This window comes from Excalfactoria chinensis, chromosome 3, assembly GCF_039878825.1.
Source record: "Excalfactoria chinensis isolate bCotChi1 chromosome 3, bCotChi1.hap2, whole genome shotgun sequence".
Lineage (NCBI taxonomy): Eukaryota > Metazoa > Chordata > Aves > Galliformes > Phasianidae > Excalfactoria > Excalfactoria chinensis.
The window spans coordinates 77593072-77608251 of NC_092827.1; the positions used below are offsets into that span (position 1 = coordinate 77593072).

The 15180-nt window shown below is 43.0% G+C and overlaps 1 long non-coding RNA gene across 2 annotated transcripts; it reads right to left on the reverse strand.

The window, feature by feature from the left end:
• Positions 1-305: 305 nt before the first annotated feature.
• LOC140250426 (uncharacterized) lies at positions 306-13420 on the reverse strand. Of its 2 annotated transcripts, none has more exons than XR_011903166.1 (3): positions 13311-13420; positions 1708-1868; positions 306-473 (listed from the first exon to the last, which is right to left on the reverse strand). It is a non-coding gene; the product is annotated as an uncharacterized lncRNA (long non-coding RNA). The 2 variants fall into 2 exon arrangements; XR_011903167.1 differs by lacking the exon at positions 13311-13420 and adding an exon at positions 2570-2611.
• Between the last annotated feature and the right edge of the window lie 1760 nt (positions 13421-15180).

The following is a 15180-nucleotide window of genomic DNA, read 5'->3' on the forward strand; positions in this document are numbered from 1 at the left end:
AGCTGAAGGAAAGCACGGGTGGTGCTGAGTGGCATATTAGGAATTTGCTGGAAGAGGTCAGTTGTACTGGAAGACATCTGGGCCCCGGAGAGTTAGTCATAATACAAAATTTCAAAATATTTACAACTCACGCTCAAAAAAAAGTGGCTTATGTCTGAGGGTGGAGAATGCTTTTCCCACCTCCTGCTTGCAAGACTAGTAGGGAACTGATGGAAAAAAGAAAATATCACCACATTAAACTGTTTAAGTAAAGATAATCACACTAGCAAGTTTACTCAGGTGAGGTTTACTCTCATTACCTGCATCTGTGAGCCTGTCCAGGGCAGAGCTGGGTCCTAGCAGGGCGCTGAAGCAGAGCAGTGTGTTGAAAGCTTGACTCTGAACTCAGTACGACCATTCGGGATTTTCAGTAGGCTTTATAGCAAATCAGGAGATGATTTCTGAGTGCCAAAAGATGGGCTTGTAGTAGGCTGCTGAATAAAGGGCTAATCTGTTATACTGTTAAAACTGTAAGAGTAGTTGAGCACAAATAATGAGAACGATATGGGGCTATTAGTTAGGGGTGGAGTTTGGGGAGTAGAATAGGCGTGGAATATTGTAATGAATTTCTAGAATCAATTGTAATAGCCACTCCTTGTACCATGAATATTCATTTATTCCCTCTAGAAATAGGGATGTTTACCTGCCTTCGGTGTTCAGGCTAGGAAGGAGCTTTCCGTCCTGCACCTGGCTGGCTGAATAAAACATACTTGCTGTACAGCTACTTTGTGGTTATAAAGTTTGTTCTGCAAGTCACTGCCATCTGAAAGATTATGCATTTGATTAATTTTAGCTACATGGGGACAGAGGTTGGTCGTTGCCTTTAGCATGTTATATTACTCAGATTAACTTCTGTTCCTGCTTCCCAAATGTATAAACAATATAAATCCTTTTATACATAGCCACATTTCTATACTACTTGTATTTAAAATAAATAAATAAATAAATAAATAATCATTACTGAGATCAATGGCAGAAAATTCTTCTGATATGTGGTAACAAATTTCTTTAAGATATCACTCACTTTCACAGCAGGTCAAAATCTCTGCTTGTGCGAATCTGGGTGCTAGTGCTGTATTGTCACAGACTCAGAGGGATCCTTTCAGGAGGGATCCTTTCAGGAGCATTTCTGAGTAGACTTCTGTTGGGTGTTGTAGATAATTTGCTTGCCATAATCCCTGTATGAGCGTAGGGTGACTGACAGCCAACAGTTACCTGGATTTCTCATGGTTGCAAGAGACAAGTGACAATATCACATTTGAGCTTTAAAGGAGGAAAGATTCTTGCCAGCCAGCCTGACTGCAAAAAGGTCTATACTTGCCTCAGCCATGCATCAAGTCACTCTGACCTGTTACATTTCCATAAATATAATATAAGAAGGAAGATAATTGCTCTAGCTAATGCTGCGGGAAATTACAGGTCAATTCATTAATCACACTCATCAGTATAATATAACCTTTGGGATATGCACTATTCTTTTGATTGTTCAGAGCACTGTCCTAAATCACTTAGTGTTCAGGTCATGTTCCTGCAGATGGCAAGAACCAGCAAGTTCAGGCTAAATCCAGGGCTCTAAATTTACTGTCTCTGTCTGTTATACTGACAGCTATGAGGAAGCCAAAGCTTTGGTAGAATGGACTCTAATACTCACATTAGACCAAAACTAACCTGCAGGTAATGTCCAGATTAATGCATGCCAGGAGCCAGTACCAGCTAATCTCATCTGAAGCAGGGATACAAAGTGGTGGAACATCTGATGAATGTCTTCATGATGGATGTTCAGCTGTTCTTTAAAGAAATACAGATCTGAATCCTTGCTTCCGAAAAGCCTGAAATAGTAGGTAGGAAAAAAGGACTTGTCACAATCAAAAACATCTGTTCCCAGGAGAAAAGTAAAAGCATGACAGCCTAGATGTATTTTCAGGGTACACTGCAGGGAAAGAACTGAATGCATCATTTGATTACAGTAGGAACAGGAGGTACTGTATAGTTTACTGTTATTGATAAAACAGCAATAATATCAATTGCAATAGCATGAAGAGTTTATAGACACAATTTTCCCTTGTTTTATTTTTTTGAATGAAAAGGGAATTTTAAAGTTGACAAGGCTTGGGAGAGATTCAGTCTTTAAAAGTATCTGTACATCTATCTCCTTCTGTGCACACAGGAGAGGAATACAAAAAAGGCAGCTATGCTAGCTAAGACATAGGCTTGTTTAGTCTAGCAAAATAAGGATCAATTAATGCAGCAGGGACACAATTACTGTGGGTAAACACACTGGGACACAACAAAAGGAAAGGAAGAGAGTGCTTAAGCTGACAATGTTAGCACAATAAAAATAGGTAAGAAGTATCCAAGAATAAACTGTTTCTCTCCGTTTTATATTTTGTTCCCAAACGAGAGAAATCCAGAATGCACTCCAACAGCAGAAAGGATAAAAAGGAGAAACTTAATTGCTTGGTGTATTGGTTTTAAATGTACAGATGGAAACAAAATGTACAGAAGGTATATAAGTAAAGGGAAAACTCACCAACGGTGGTGCCTTGACTGAAGCAGCTGAGGCAGTCCTCCCTGGTGAGCGATCTCCAAGAGATACTGCTCCAGTGGGAGTCAGCCCTTAAATGAGGTCTCAGAGGGGATGGAGTCAAGCTCCACCCCTTCCGGGAGCACAGCTACATCACTCTCACCTGTGCTCCCACAGCTGACCCCATACTTGCCTCAGCTGATTAATCAGAGGTTCAGGCTGTGATTACCAATCTCCCATACACTCCACCCCTTCACAGCGTGAACCAATGATTAGGTGAGTTTTCCCTTATCACAGAGACCCAACGCGACGCTGATACAATTTCCCGTCGCACCGAATGCTGATGTTATTCAAATGATGATTGGATGGGTATTCACGATCTTCCGTGGGCCAGTGCTTGATAGATGTTACTGGAGACAAGCCATCTCGAGGTGCAGGTCCATTTGCGTTTCATCAGTCCACACAAATTGTTCTCTGATGGTCCTAGAGGCTTAGAATCTTAGGGAGAGTAATACAGATGTTTCAAGGGTACCAGGAGAGGAAGGTCTGCCCTCCAGGGCAAGATACAGGCCGTATTCTTGTCTTGGGTCAATACTTCCGCTCGCACCGGATTATGTCCCGGCCTCCGATACCATACCCTCTGGCCAGATATCTGTGGCTGTATAACTATATCTGGCACCAGAGGAGGAGTCCTGATCTGCCATAGGGACATGATGGGTGTCCCTTTAGCAATAAAGACCGGAGTATTGACCACGATGTCAGTAGGCCATGTACCTATCACCGAGGGGGTAACTGAACCTCCCACCTCCAATAGTCTCCCCCAAGGTGCAAGTAGGCCACACCACTTGGGTCCTACTTGCACCTTCCAGGGCCAATTTATCTTATGGATTCCTGGTTTTAGATTCTCAGGGGCAGGGAGCAGAAGATTATTGTCATTACCAACCTGCGGTTTTACCTCATTATCAGCACCTGTAATTTGAATCCTAAGAGGGGAGGCCCATATAGTGTGTAACATTTTCAGAGCACTGGGTCTGCCATCCCGAGGTCTTTCGTTCAAGTCCCGCAGGGTTTCGTATAATCTTTTTGTCCACCCCTGCAGGGACTGAGAGTCTGTCTTCAGGGCAGCCTTAAGAATACCATTGTAGCGTTCAATAAGGCCTGCCCCTGTTGGATTATATGGCAGATGGAATCGCCATTCAATGTTGTTCTCTTCTGCCCAGCGCTGTATCATCGCTCCAGTAAAGTGAGTCCCTTGGTCGCTCTCGATGACTTGAGGTGTCCCATATGCAGACATCAGTTTAGTGAGTGCCTTAATTGTATATGCTTGATTTGCCTTTGGTACGGGATAGGCTTGCAGCAGTCCACTTACAGTATCAACGCAGGTCAGGGCATATCTCGCCCCCTCAGACCGAGGGAGGGGCCCAATGTAATCAACCTGCCATCTCTGAAGAGGACTATATCCTCTAGCAATGTGGGATGTTGTTTCAGGCAACGGCCTTGGTCTCATCTTCGAGCAAGCGTCACAGTCCTGACATGCTTGGACGATATCAGATAGCTGTACAGGCAGCCCCCATGCTTTAGCAGCTGCCCACATTATCTTTTGTCCAGCATGCCGTAGCTTCTGATGTAACCATCGGGCAATATTTTCGGATTGTGAATTCCCAATCCATCGAACTCGGGCCAGTGTGTCCGCTTCATCGTTTCCTGGTGACTGCAGGGGTTGATGACCAGAGACATGGTAGACACATACCGTCCTGTGTTTGACTGTATTCCAAATGTCTACCCACATGTCTTTCCCCCAGATCGGTCGGGCGTGGATAGTCCATTCCTGGGTAGCCCACTGCGTAATCCACAGAGTAAGCCCCCGGTACACGGCCCAGCTATCCGTACAGATGTTCAGGATGCCATCACCAGGTTCTTTAGTTATAACCATCCACACGGCTCGTAATTCTGCCCATTGGCTGCTCTGACCATCCCCCTCATCAAACCAGATTGTCTCAGTAGAGGGATGGTATGCTATAGCTCGCCACTTGCTCGGGTTGCCTCTGCTGGACCCATCCGTATACCAGGCATCTTCAGGAATAGGATATCTTCCTTCCTGAACAGGGCTCTTCTCTGGTGGAGCGACCATTTGTTCTTTCGGCGTATCACTGCGATATGTCACTGGGCCTAAGATCTTCTGTAATTCCTCCTTGAGTGGAGACGAAGACAAGCTGCTTCTTTGACTTAGATAGGCGACCCATCGTGCTACCGTCTGTGCTTGGGCCACCCCTGTCTTAGGAAGGTGAGTTAGATCTCTTACCCACCCCTGGATCGGTAATGTAGTTTTAACTATAACCTCTGCTGTTTGCGTTATTGGCTCTACTGCTTGTAACGCTGAATAGGCAGCCAATAACTGTTTTTCAATCATGCTGTATCTTTCTTCTGCTCCGTGCCAAACCTGAGACCAGAATCCAATGGGGGTTCGAACAGAACTCTGGCGTTGCCACAGGCCCCAGCCAAAACCATCCTGGGTAACATGAACGTCTAGTTCAGCTGGGAGGGTCGGATCAAATATACCCAATGCCTGGGCTTGTTTAACTGCCAGCTTTGCCTGTTGGAAAGCATCTTGTTCTACCTTCCCCCAGTTCCACGATTGACCCTTCTTGGTAAGCTTATACAATGGCCTCAACAACTGAGCTAAGTGAGGTATAAAGGAGCGCCAATACCCTAATATACCTAAGAACTCTTGTAGCTGTTTTGATGTTGTAGGGACTGGGAACGCTTGGACTTTATCCACTACTGCACTGGGTAGTACTTTGGTTTTTCCGGACCAAATTACTCCCAGGAATTTTACAGATAGCCCCGGACCTTGCACCTTCTGTGGGTTTATAGCCCACCCTCTCTTTTGCAGATAAGCTATCAATAAATCTGCTGCTTGTCTCACCGCCTCTAATGAATCGGACGTTAACAGGAGGTCATCAATATAATGATATAAATTTACATTATGTGGCTTCTGCCACTTAGCCAGATCACGCGCCACCAAATTATGACAAAAAGTAGGTGAATGCACGTACCCTTGCGGCAGAACCTGAAAAGTCCACTGCCTGCCTTCCCATGTGAATGCAAACTGGTCTTGTGATTCTTCACTAATCGGAATACTGAAGAATGCATTCGCTAAGTCTAGGACACAGTGATACGTTTTAATTTCTCTACTTAGTGTGTCCATTAGGGAGGCAATATTGGGTACGGCTGCATGAACGGGCGGCGTGACCTTGTTTAATTCCCTGTAATCCACTGTCATCCTCCATGTTCCATCCGATTTTCGCACTGGCCATATTGGGGAGTTGTACGGGCTATGTGCAGGCCTTATAATACCCACTCTTTCTAATTCCTGCACTGTTTTTGTTATTTCATCCTGCCCACCTGGGAGTCTGTACTGTTTTACATTAGTAATCCGACGTGGCTTGGGCAGACAAATAGGCTCATGTTTTGCATGGCCTCTCAATATTGTCTGAATTGCCCGGATACTAATGCATCTCTGCCGCAACCGGAACTCTCCCACTGTTGTGTGGAGAGCCAGACCCCACAAGATATCAATTCCCAATATGTACTCCGGAATTGGAGCAATAGATACCTTGTACTCCCGTGGTGGGAGGCGCCCGACCCCCAATTTTACCCAAGTTTGGGTGACTGGAACGGTCTGTCCCCCAAAGCCTCCAATCATTACTTTGTTCCCTCTGAATTTTGTTGGGTCTCCATAAATTATAGATGTTTCCGCCCCCGTATCAACGAGGGCCATAACCTTCTGCACATTTTCTCGGGACCAATATATTGTCAATTCCACATAGGGCCTCCGGTCCCGTCTAGAGGCCCTAGGGTGACTGACGTCCCTCATCACGCCATAAACTGGGCCAGATTCAAGTCTTTTACCTCTGATGCCTCTGGTACTGTGACCCGAGGCACCTGAGGTGGCCTCTTTTTCCTATTTGGCACGATAAAGTCTTCTAGATTCCAAACTGTTGTTGGTCGTCGTTCTATAAGCCTTATCCCCGGTCTTTTGGGGCGGTTTTGAAATTTTTGTTCATCCTTCAGCTGTTTCCACAACTGAAGCAGAACGTGATTGGGCTGCCCATCAATTTTGGCAAATTGAACACCTGCTCGGAGTAGATCATTAAACATTTGTTTTCGGGACACCCTAATGGGTCCCGCCCGAGGGGTTCGTGGAGCCGATCTCCTGGCTCGGGCTATTGGAAAAACTTCAGGATCTTCAATTACTCTAATATTGCGCTTGGTTCTTAGGCGCTCCGTTTCCCCCAGGTCCGCTACCAATTGGGCAGCATGCTGGACTGCTGCCTCTGCGGCCACTAGAGGATTCAATATAGAAACCAATGTTCCATACATATGTGAGGGAGCCTGTTGTAAGATTAGGTCCCTCATTCCCGCGGAAAACTTCACCATGTCCGGACTAACAGATACATCTTCATAGACAGCCTCTCGCATGCCTAGTTCCCGGATATAATTTTGTAGGTCTTCCATAGAAGACCACATTCCTGTATGTATTGGCATGTCTGTTTTATTTGACCATACCATACGGCAGGCAGCCATTATCCAATCTACGATCGAATGATTCTCTTCAGGGAACTGGGACCCTGAGTACAATCTCTGCCTCAGGGCAGGATGGACTGTTATAGTTGCTAGTTTAGATACCTCGGAGCCGCTAACTATTACACTTTCTGCTCCCGAGTCCCATAATCGTAACAGCCAGGCTGGGACACTTTCCCTTGGTCTTTGCCTGAAGCGCTGTACTAGATCCATAAGTTCGGTGGGCGTATATGGACGTGCTGTTACGTGTAAATAGGAGTCAGCAGGGGTCCATTGATCAGGAGGCACCCCTGCTGGTCGCTCCTGGACTTTTTTTGTTTTTTGGGTTACCATAGGACGGACTTCTAATAAGTCCGTCTTAAGTGGCTCTTCTAGGTCAGATTTAGTGACCTTAGTTTGATCCGATGTTTCAGGATCCTTACTATCATCCATTGTAATATATCTAATTTGGGGGGTGTTTGAAAAAAATGATGAATTTTTCCCCGTTAATAGATTAATTTCGCCCTCCAATTTTTCAATGCGGGCTTTTAATAATTGATTTTCATGTTCAATCTTATCTGATTTAACCTCTGCCTGATTTAAAGCATTCAATAAAGGCCAAGCAGCCATGGATGCAGCCATTTGCCTTTCTTTGGTTGTCAAAATATCTTTTTGCAACCCCTGAAAGTATTCAGTTAGATGGTAAGGGGACATATTGCCCGTTACCCGTAAGGGCCCCCATTGTTCGATAATCGTCGCTAATTGAAAATATGGGGACGCCTCAAACCCTGGTATTTGTCCAGGGAGGATTTTCCCTAAGGGGGTGATCTTCTCCCCCTTGAACCAGCTAAACACATTCCACAGGAAAGACATTTTTTTTTTTTCCGATATTTGCAGGCTCCTGCCTGGCTCGCCAAATGTATTGGTTTTAAATGTACAGATGGAAACAAAATGTACAGAAGGTATATAAGTAAAGGGAAAACTCACCAACGGTGGTGCCTTGACTGAAGCAGCTGAGGCAGTCCTCCCTGGTGAGCGATCTCCAAGAGATACTGCTCCAGTGGGAGTCAGCCCTTAAATGAGGTCTCAGAGGGGATGGAGTCAAGCTCCACCCCTTCCGGGAGCACAGCTACATCACTCTCACCTGTGCTCCCACAGCTGACCCCATACTTGCCTCAGCTGATTAATCAGAGGTTCAGGCTGTGATTACCAATCTCCCATACACTTGGAAAAATGACCTTGATGAACTCCTCCAAAACAGTACTGCTTTACACCTATCAGTTGGAAAAATGAAACGAATACACATTTGTAGGAGCATAAGCATTTTCTCTATTAAGCCTGGGTAGCAACAGCTGAGAGGGAACAAAATACATAGTTTTTATGGGAGCTGGTGACCTGCGGAACAAACTCTTTAACCATGAAGTAGTTGCACAGCAGTTACATTTTATTCAGCAGGTGGCAGGAAGGAGAACTTCCTAGCCTGAATACTGAAGGCAGGTAAACATCCCTATTTCTAGAGGGAATAAATGAATATTCATGGTACAAGGAGTGGTTATTACAATTGATTCTAGAAATTCATTACAATATTCCGCGTCTATTCTACTCCCCAGACTCCACCCCTAACTAATGGCCCCATATCGTCCCCAACTACTCTTACAATTTTAACAATATAACAGATTAGTCCTTCATTCACTGCTGGATCTGAACGGCAGAAGAGTCGATCGGTCCTGCCAAACCTTTGCTACATCAGACTATTAAGGTAAATTGCGTTTTCCATTTCTCTACTGCCAACTTGATTCCCCAGGCATTGGCTTTGGTGAGATCATTAGCCTGAACAAGGTATCCCTCTCAGCAGAATTAAGTAACAACTTCCAAACATTCAGAAATCATGAGTCAGGCTTTCTAATGGCACACAATTTATCTTTAAAAGGCCTTGTTAAATACATGTGTTTCTAATCTGATAAAACTTTAAATGCCGTTTTACCGGTCTTCTGCATAAAAGATCGGGATAGATTAGGGTATGGTTAATCCTTAGTGTGAAATTCTGACAGTGCTGCCGGCAATGGGAGCTCTGCTGGTAACTTCAACAGACCTTCTTTTACTTTCATCTCAGGAACTCTTGCTACTGGTGAATAAAAACCTCATTTGTGAATTACGGAGGAAAAAATAGTTTTCTTCCCTTGTAATTGAATAAATTGTTGACTAAAATGTCAATTTAAAAGAAACTGTTACTTTGTATAAAAACAGAAATAAAACTTCTCAGCTTCCCAGCTGTTAATAAAATTGAATTAAGTTATCTAAGACGTCATTTCTTAGATGCAATGGAATCAGGATACATTTGGAGCATACTACAGACTAGCAGAAAAAAACAATCCAGGAGGCTTTTCTTTGATAAATAAGATGATGTTGTGACTCATTTTTAGTATGCCTTTTGGACTACCTCACTATGTAATTTGTTGGCCAGTGAGCTGCCTTACCCATGGGAGCTCTAGTAATTAGTGCAAGCTTACCAAAAGACTTAAATTTTTTCTCTGGTGAAGGTTGATGCTAAAATGAACATTCACATCCACTACTACTTCAGTTCTCCAGAGGACCCAGGGGCAAATAAACATCCCATTGCAGCAGGATCTTGAGAGAATGGTCTTAAAGTTGAAAAGAACTGGAGACTAGAAGATAGAGATAAGGATGAAGTCAAAGCAAATTATGTAACTAGCTGAGTGCCCACACCTTATATCCATGACTCTTCGCTGTATGGAGTATTTGCAAGTTTCTTAGTATTTCTGATGGCCTGTATAAGTAAGACATTGCCTTCTGGACAACTGAATGAAGTATCTCACACACTTATATTTGTATTTTTAGTTCAGAAAGATATTCACATCTACAAGGTGAAAGACTGTAGTGGATTGATTTTGGTAGTAATTCAGTTTCACAAATTCTTTATGGTCTGCACATGGAAAATCGAAGTGACAGAAAAGAAACAAGCTCTTGATGTATGTGGAACTCCTGTGAGTCATTAGAGAACCCAAATGCAAAGTCAGTTAGGAATGATGGTTGGGACACAGAACATTATGGCACATGTCCCAAATTAAAATATAGCCATAAAAACTGAAAGGGTTTCTGAGAAAGTGGAAATACAGATTTGTACTATTTGCTGGTAGGACCGTGTGAAGGTCTAGTCACAGCAGTCTCAGACACAAATCTAGCAGCAAGATGATGAGATGGGTTAGAGAATACAATGAAACTGCAGTGTCAAATGATACATCAGGTAGTTTAAAGACAAATGCTTGCACAGCAGTTGAGCTGAGACATTCTCCCAGGCCAAACAGGAAAACAAGTTGATTCAGTTAATTCCAATGGAACCTCAGTGCCTCTCTCTGACTCAGGATCATATAGCATCTCAACTAGTTGCCAATGGGCCAAGCTGAAGGCTACTCTGAGGTGCTGAGAGACACTTTTGAGCTTTTCAAGTTAGCTTATGTCTGTAAACAGCAGAAGTAGAGGGATAATGCTGAGCTTTCACACAAGGTTTGCTGCTCCCGCCCCAAGAGCATGGTCCAACCACTGTCTGCATATCATCTCCTTTTCTGTCTGGTGAATTTGAATAACCGAAGTGATGGAGCTATTGTCTGATGTGTTCCTGTATTTCTACAGAATGCCAGTAGAGGGCAAAGATAACTTCAGGCATTAGTGAGGAATAATACATTCCCATTTAGAGCCAAAAAAACTGCTAGTATTGGGGGAAAATGAAAATATAAATGGAGTTTAAGGGAACAAAAAAGGTGGCCCAGGACTTTTTCTTTAGCTCTCTATCCTGCCATATTCCCAGATATTTCTAATTGACAGAAGGAAGAAGTGCCCCACAGCCTGTGCTCAAGCCTCACTGTAAGTCATGGAAAGGGGCTGATGAGAGCACAGAAGAACCCAACAATGAACCCAGAAAAGCCCCTCTGTCCTCAGCTTGCCATGCCTATGAATGGAACAGACCTTGCTGCTTGCTGTCTCTGAGGAGAACAGAGACCACTCTGTTGCACTGGTCCAGCCCTGAATTCTCCATCAGCTTTCTTTGCCTCTTTTCCTGAAAGGACTGCTTAAGACAGGCTACAAGGAAGGGTCTTTCAGCAGTGTCATGTGGTGGCTTGTGGCAGCTAAATGCAATACCCCCTTCCCTCTTCTTTCATGAGAAAGCTGAAATGCTTGAGTAAAAACGTATTTTGGCTCTAGTCCGAAAATTGTAATTTGCTATAAACAATCTTTAAAGGCCGTGTGATCCAAATAACCCAAGAAAATAAGGCTCAAAAATGTAGATCTTATTTAAACCCTTTCCCTGCACAAATAAAGCAGGACTTAAGTCATGAAGTATTTCAGATGTTCTGTCACATACCTTAGTAAAGCATCTTTTTCTCTCTTTCCCAACAGTCATGGGCTTTGCCAGTTCTCTCACTCGCAAAATAAATGACATTCTTCTGAGATACCAGTTGCTACTTTTAATCTGTGCACCCGGTACAAAGCATCTGTGCCTCACTAGGAGCACAGCCTTGCATAGAATTTACTTCTTTTTTCTTTTCTTCCTTCTATTAAACAGCAGGGTAAATGGGTAGGGAGTTGATACACAGAAGTGAAATGTTACTAAATTCAGAATCCAGAGGACTGTAACTGAGACATGGCATTCGCCAAGGCATGATAACTAAATGCACAGCACAAAAATGTCATCTGACTCACAAAAACACATACATGCGGTTGAAAAGTGATGGAAAGTGAATAAAGAGTGGGAGGGAAAGGTAGAAAAGGAGGACAGATTGTTCAAGGAGAAGCTGTATGAAGAGAGAAATCCACGCTTCATTGTGGCACAGCAAAATCTGCCCTAACGCTATGACATCCAAAAATTCAGTGATGGAAAGAGGAAAGAGATAATGAACTAGAAAACTCCATGCAACTTTGCTTTCTGGTGGCCTCCACAATAAACGTTGCTTAGGGAATGGAACTATAATGGTGTAAAATCCTTCCTTAATTTTTACTTTTTCATTATTTACAAAGTTTCATTCTTTTTTATGCTAATACATTTGAACTATGTTAGGACCACCAGCTAGTTTTAGTAAGTAAGTAAGTAGACAAAAGCGCTTAATTTCTAAGGTGCATGTGAAGGATTGCAGACAGTCAGTATACTGACTAATCCTAATTGTACAATACAAAAATAGTGTTACAGAAAGAACGAATCAGATCTTCCTAGAAACTGAACAAGAATGCAGAAATGCAAAACTGAAAAGGGTGTCAAGAGATTACTGAATCTGTCCTTCTGTACTAGGGTTGGTAAATGTAGCAAGACCACCCCTGAAAGCTGCATGCCTTAAACAGACTCAAATTGTCCAATAGCGTGAAGTCTACATGTAGAAAATTTTATTGCTGTTGCAGTTTGAAATTATTCTGCAGTACTCAGTCCTGTTTACTGCAGTGTGGACTAATTCCTTAGTCTGCCTTTTTTTGGGGTCTTCAGGAAACAACTTAGACTCCTCTTAGCAAGCTTCAACAAAGTTATGCACACTACCACTTCCTTTTCCTTTTCTAGTCTGAATGAACATTTTCAGTCTTTTCTGCTGGTTTTCTCAAAGCTCATGCTTTCCTCAAACATTGTTCTTCTTGTTGCTGTGATACGGATTTCTCTCACTCTATGTAAATTTCCTTTATAATCTGGTAACCTGAGTCCATTTTGTACATACGCTACTTCTGCTTATATGTCCTAGGATAGCTCTCATTCTTTTGGAAGCTTTGTTTGGTATTGGACCTCCCAGGCCCTTCCCCATACTAGTACTTCTGACCTAGTTATTCCAGATCTTTGATTTGATTTTAAATATCCTTAATGAATATGGGATGACTTTCTTGATGTAGAAGGCTGAGATTTTAAGAATTTCCTGATCTGGGTTATATAATGACTCATGCTGTTTTTGCTTTTCTTTTTCTTTTTCTCCTGATTAGTCCTGGTTTTAGTTTCTTCCCATTTGTCTGATTAATTCTGTTTTTAGTTTCTTCCTATTTTGCTGCCCAGAGGCCTTAGCACCCAGGGCAGCCAAAAATTAAAATGAAGATGAGAACAGGAACTAATTATTTCTACTAGCTAATGAGGAAATAAAATGATCCTGAAATTAAACTTCAGAGAGTTGCATATTATACATAAGAATTATTACGCTACCTGGAAAATAAATCTGCCAAGGTGGGTGGTAGAAGCATCACCAGTAGACCTCTCCAAGGCTAAAGCTAGCTGGCTCCTCATTGTCAGCCCATGGTCGTAAAGGTTTGCTATCTGCAAAGAGACATAAGTTACAGAGGAAACAGATCTGTCCATACTCTTTTGTCCTCCAAGGCTACAAATAGCACTGAATAGGCAAAGGAAAACTGAAGCTTGTGTTAAGGATCCTGCCTAGGTTCTGGTTTGTCTTCTGTCTGAGAAGTTGGGTGAACGGAGAAGCAGTGACAACAGAGCAAATGCCTTATAGTCTGGAGCAAGGAACAAGCTGAGGAACAAGCTCAGTAATCCTCAGTGGCCCTCCTGAAGACAATTTTCTCTGCAAGAAAATGTTGTACACTTCTCATGAAGAATATCCATATCAGTTCTTGTTTAAATTTCACATGCAGAAGGTCTTCAGTCAGAAGATGTACGTTTAGTTCCCTTAAAGATCACTGTGCTAATCCAGTGGAAGAGGAAATATCCCATTCTTCTGTTTGCTGCTATTATGCGCTTAGCTATTTTTGCTCTTCCAAACTTCTTACCCACCAGCTGGCATCCAGCAATGTGTCAGCTCTCCTTCCTTGAATATGTGTCTTTAGGCAATGTGACACATCTCAGAGACTCAATACAGAGAAATAACTGAAGAGATGGCCTTCATCTCCAACAGGAGAAACAAGAGAAAGTGTCTTAAAGCTGCCACATTTCACCCTCACCCATGTTCTTCCTCTTTCCACTTAAATATCAGCCATACCTATGCATAAACCAAAGCAAAGGTTTGTTTAGCAGGACAATTTTTTTCAGTCTGGAAAGTATGTAGAGAACATTCATTCAAAGTTAGCAAGGCTTATAATTCCTCCTTGTTTGTGTCATCTATAGTGTACAGATGCTCAAGAGTGAGGGTTACTCACCTGTCACATAATCTCAGAATCATGACATAATTTGGGTCAGAAGGGACAATAAAGATGATCCACTTCCAATCCCCTGTGCTGCATACAGGAACACTTTCCACTTAGACCATGTTTCCCAAAGCCCCACATAACCTAGCCTTGAAAACCCCAGTAATGAGGCATCCACAGATTCTCTGGACAGCCTGTGCACATATGCCTCAGTGCCCTCTGAGTGAAGAATTTCTTGTTGATGTCTAATCTAAATCTCTCTTTAAAGCCATTACCCCTTGTTTTACTACTTATGTGTCCTTGTAACAAGTCCCTTCCCAGCTTACCTGCAATTATCTTTTAGGTACTGGAAGGCAGCTATAAGGTCTTATCAGAGACTTCTCCAAGATGAACAAGCCCAGCTCCCTTCAGCCTTTCTTCATAGGAGAGGCTTTAAGCCTCTGATCATCTTCCTGGCACTCCACTGGACATAATGATAGATTTCCTGCTTTTGCTGGGGGAGGCACAGCTGGATGCAGAACTCAAAGCAGAGTCTCACAAGGGCTGAGTAGAAGTCACATCTCTCCCAGAGCTTTAGATGATGAAATGGCACTATCTAGCCCTTTTTCTCATTTCCAAGGCTACATTTCTGTGCACAAACACAAATGACTTTGGTGATATTATTTATCCCCAGTGCTTAAAGACCACTCCCCTGCTTAAATTCCAGACAAGTCAGTCAAGAGGAATACAAATATGCAAACGCCAGTGGCAGCTCTTCCCAGCAAGTGACCCCTGCTACTCACGATTTCTTCTTCCTCTTCTGTAGTCAGTTGATTGGCCCCATCCAAAACTTTCCCTTTATGCTTCATGGCACCACAATACCGTTGAAATAAACTATGGCACAAAATTCCAGCTACACCCATGCTATGAGCTTGTGCTTTCATGCATGACTTGGTTTC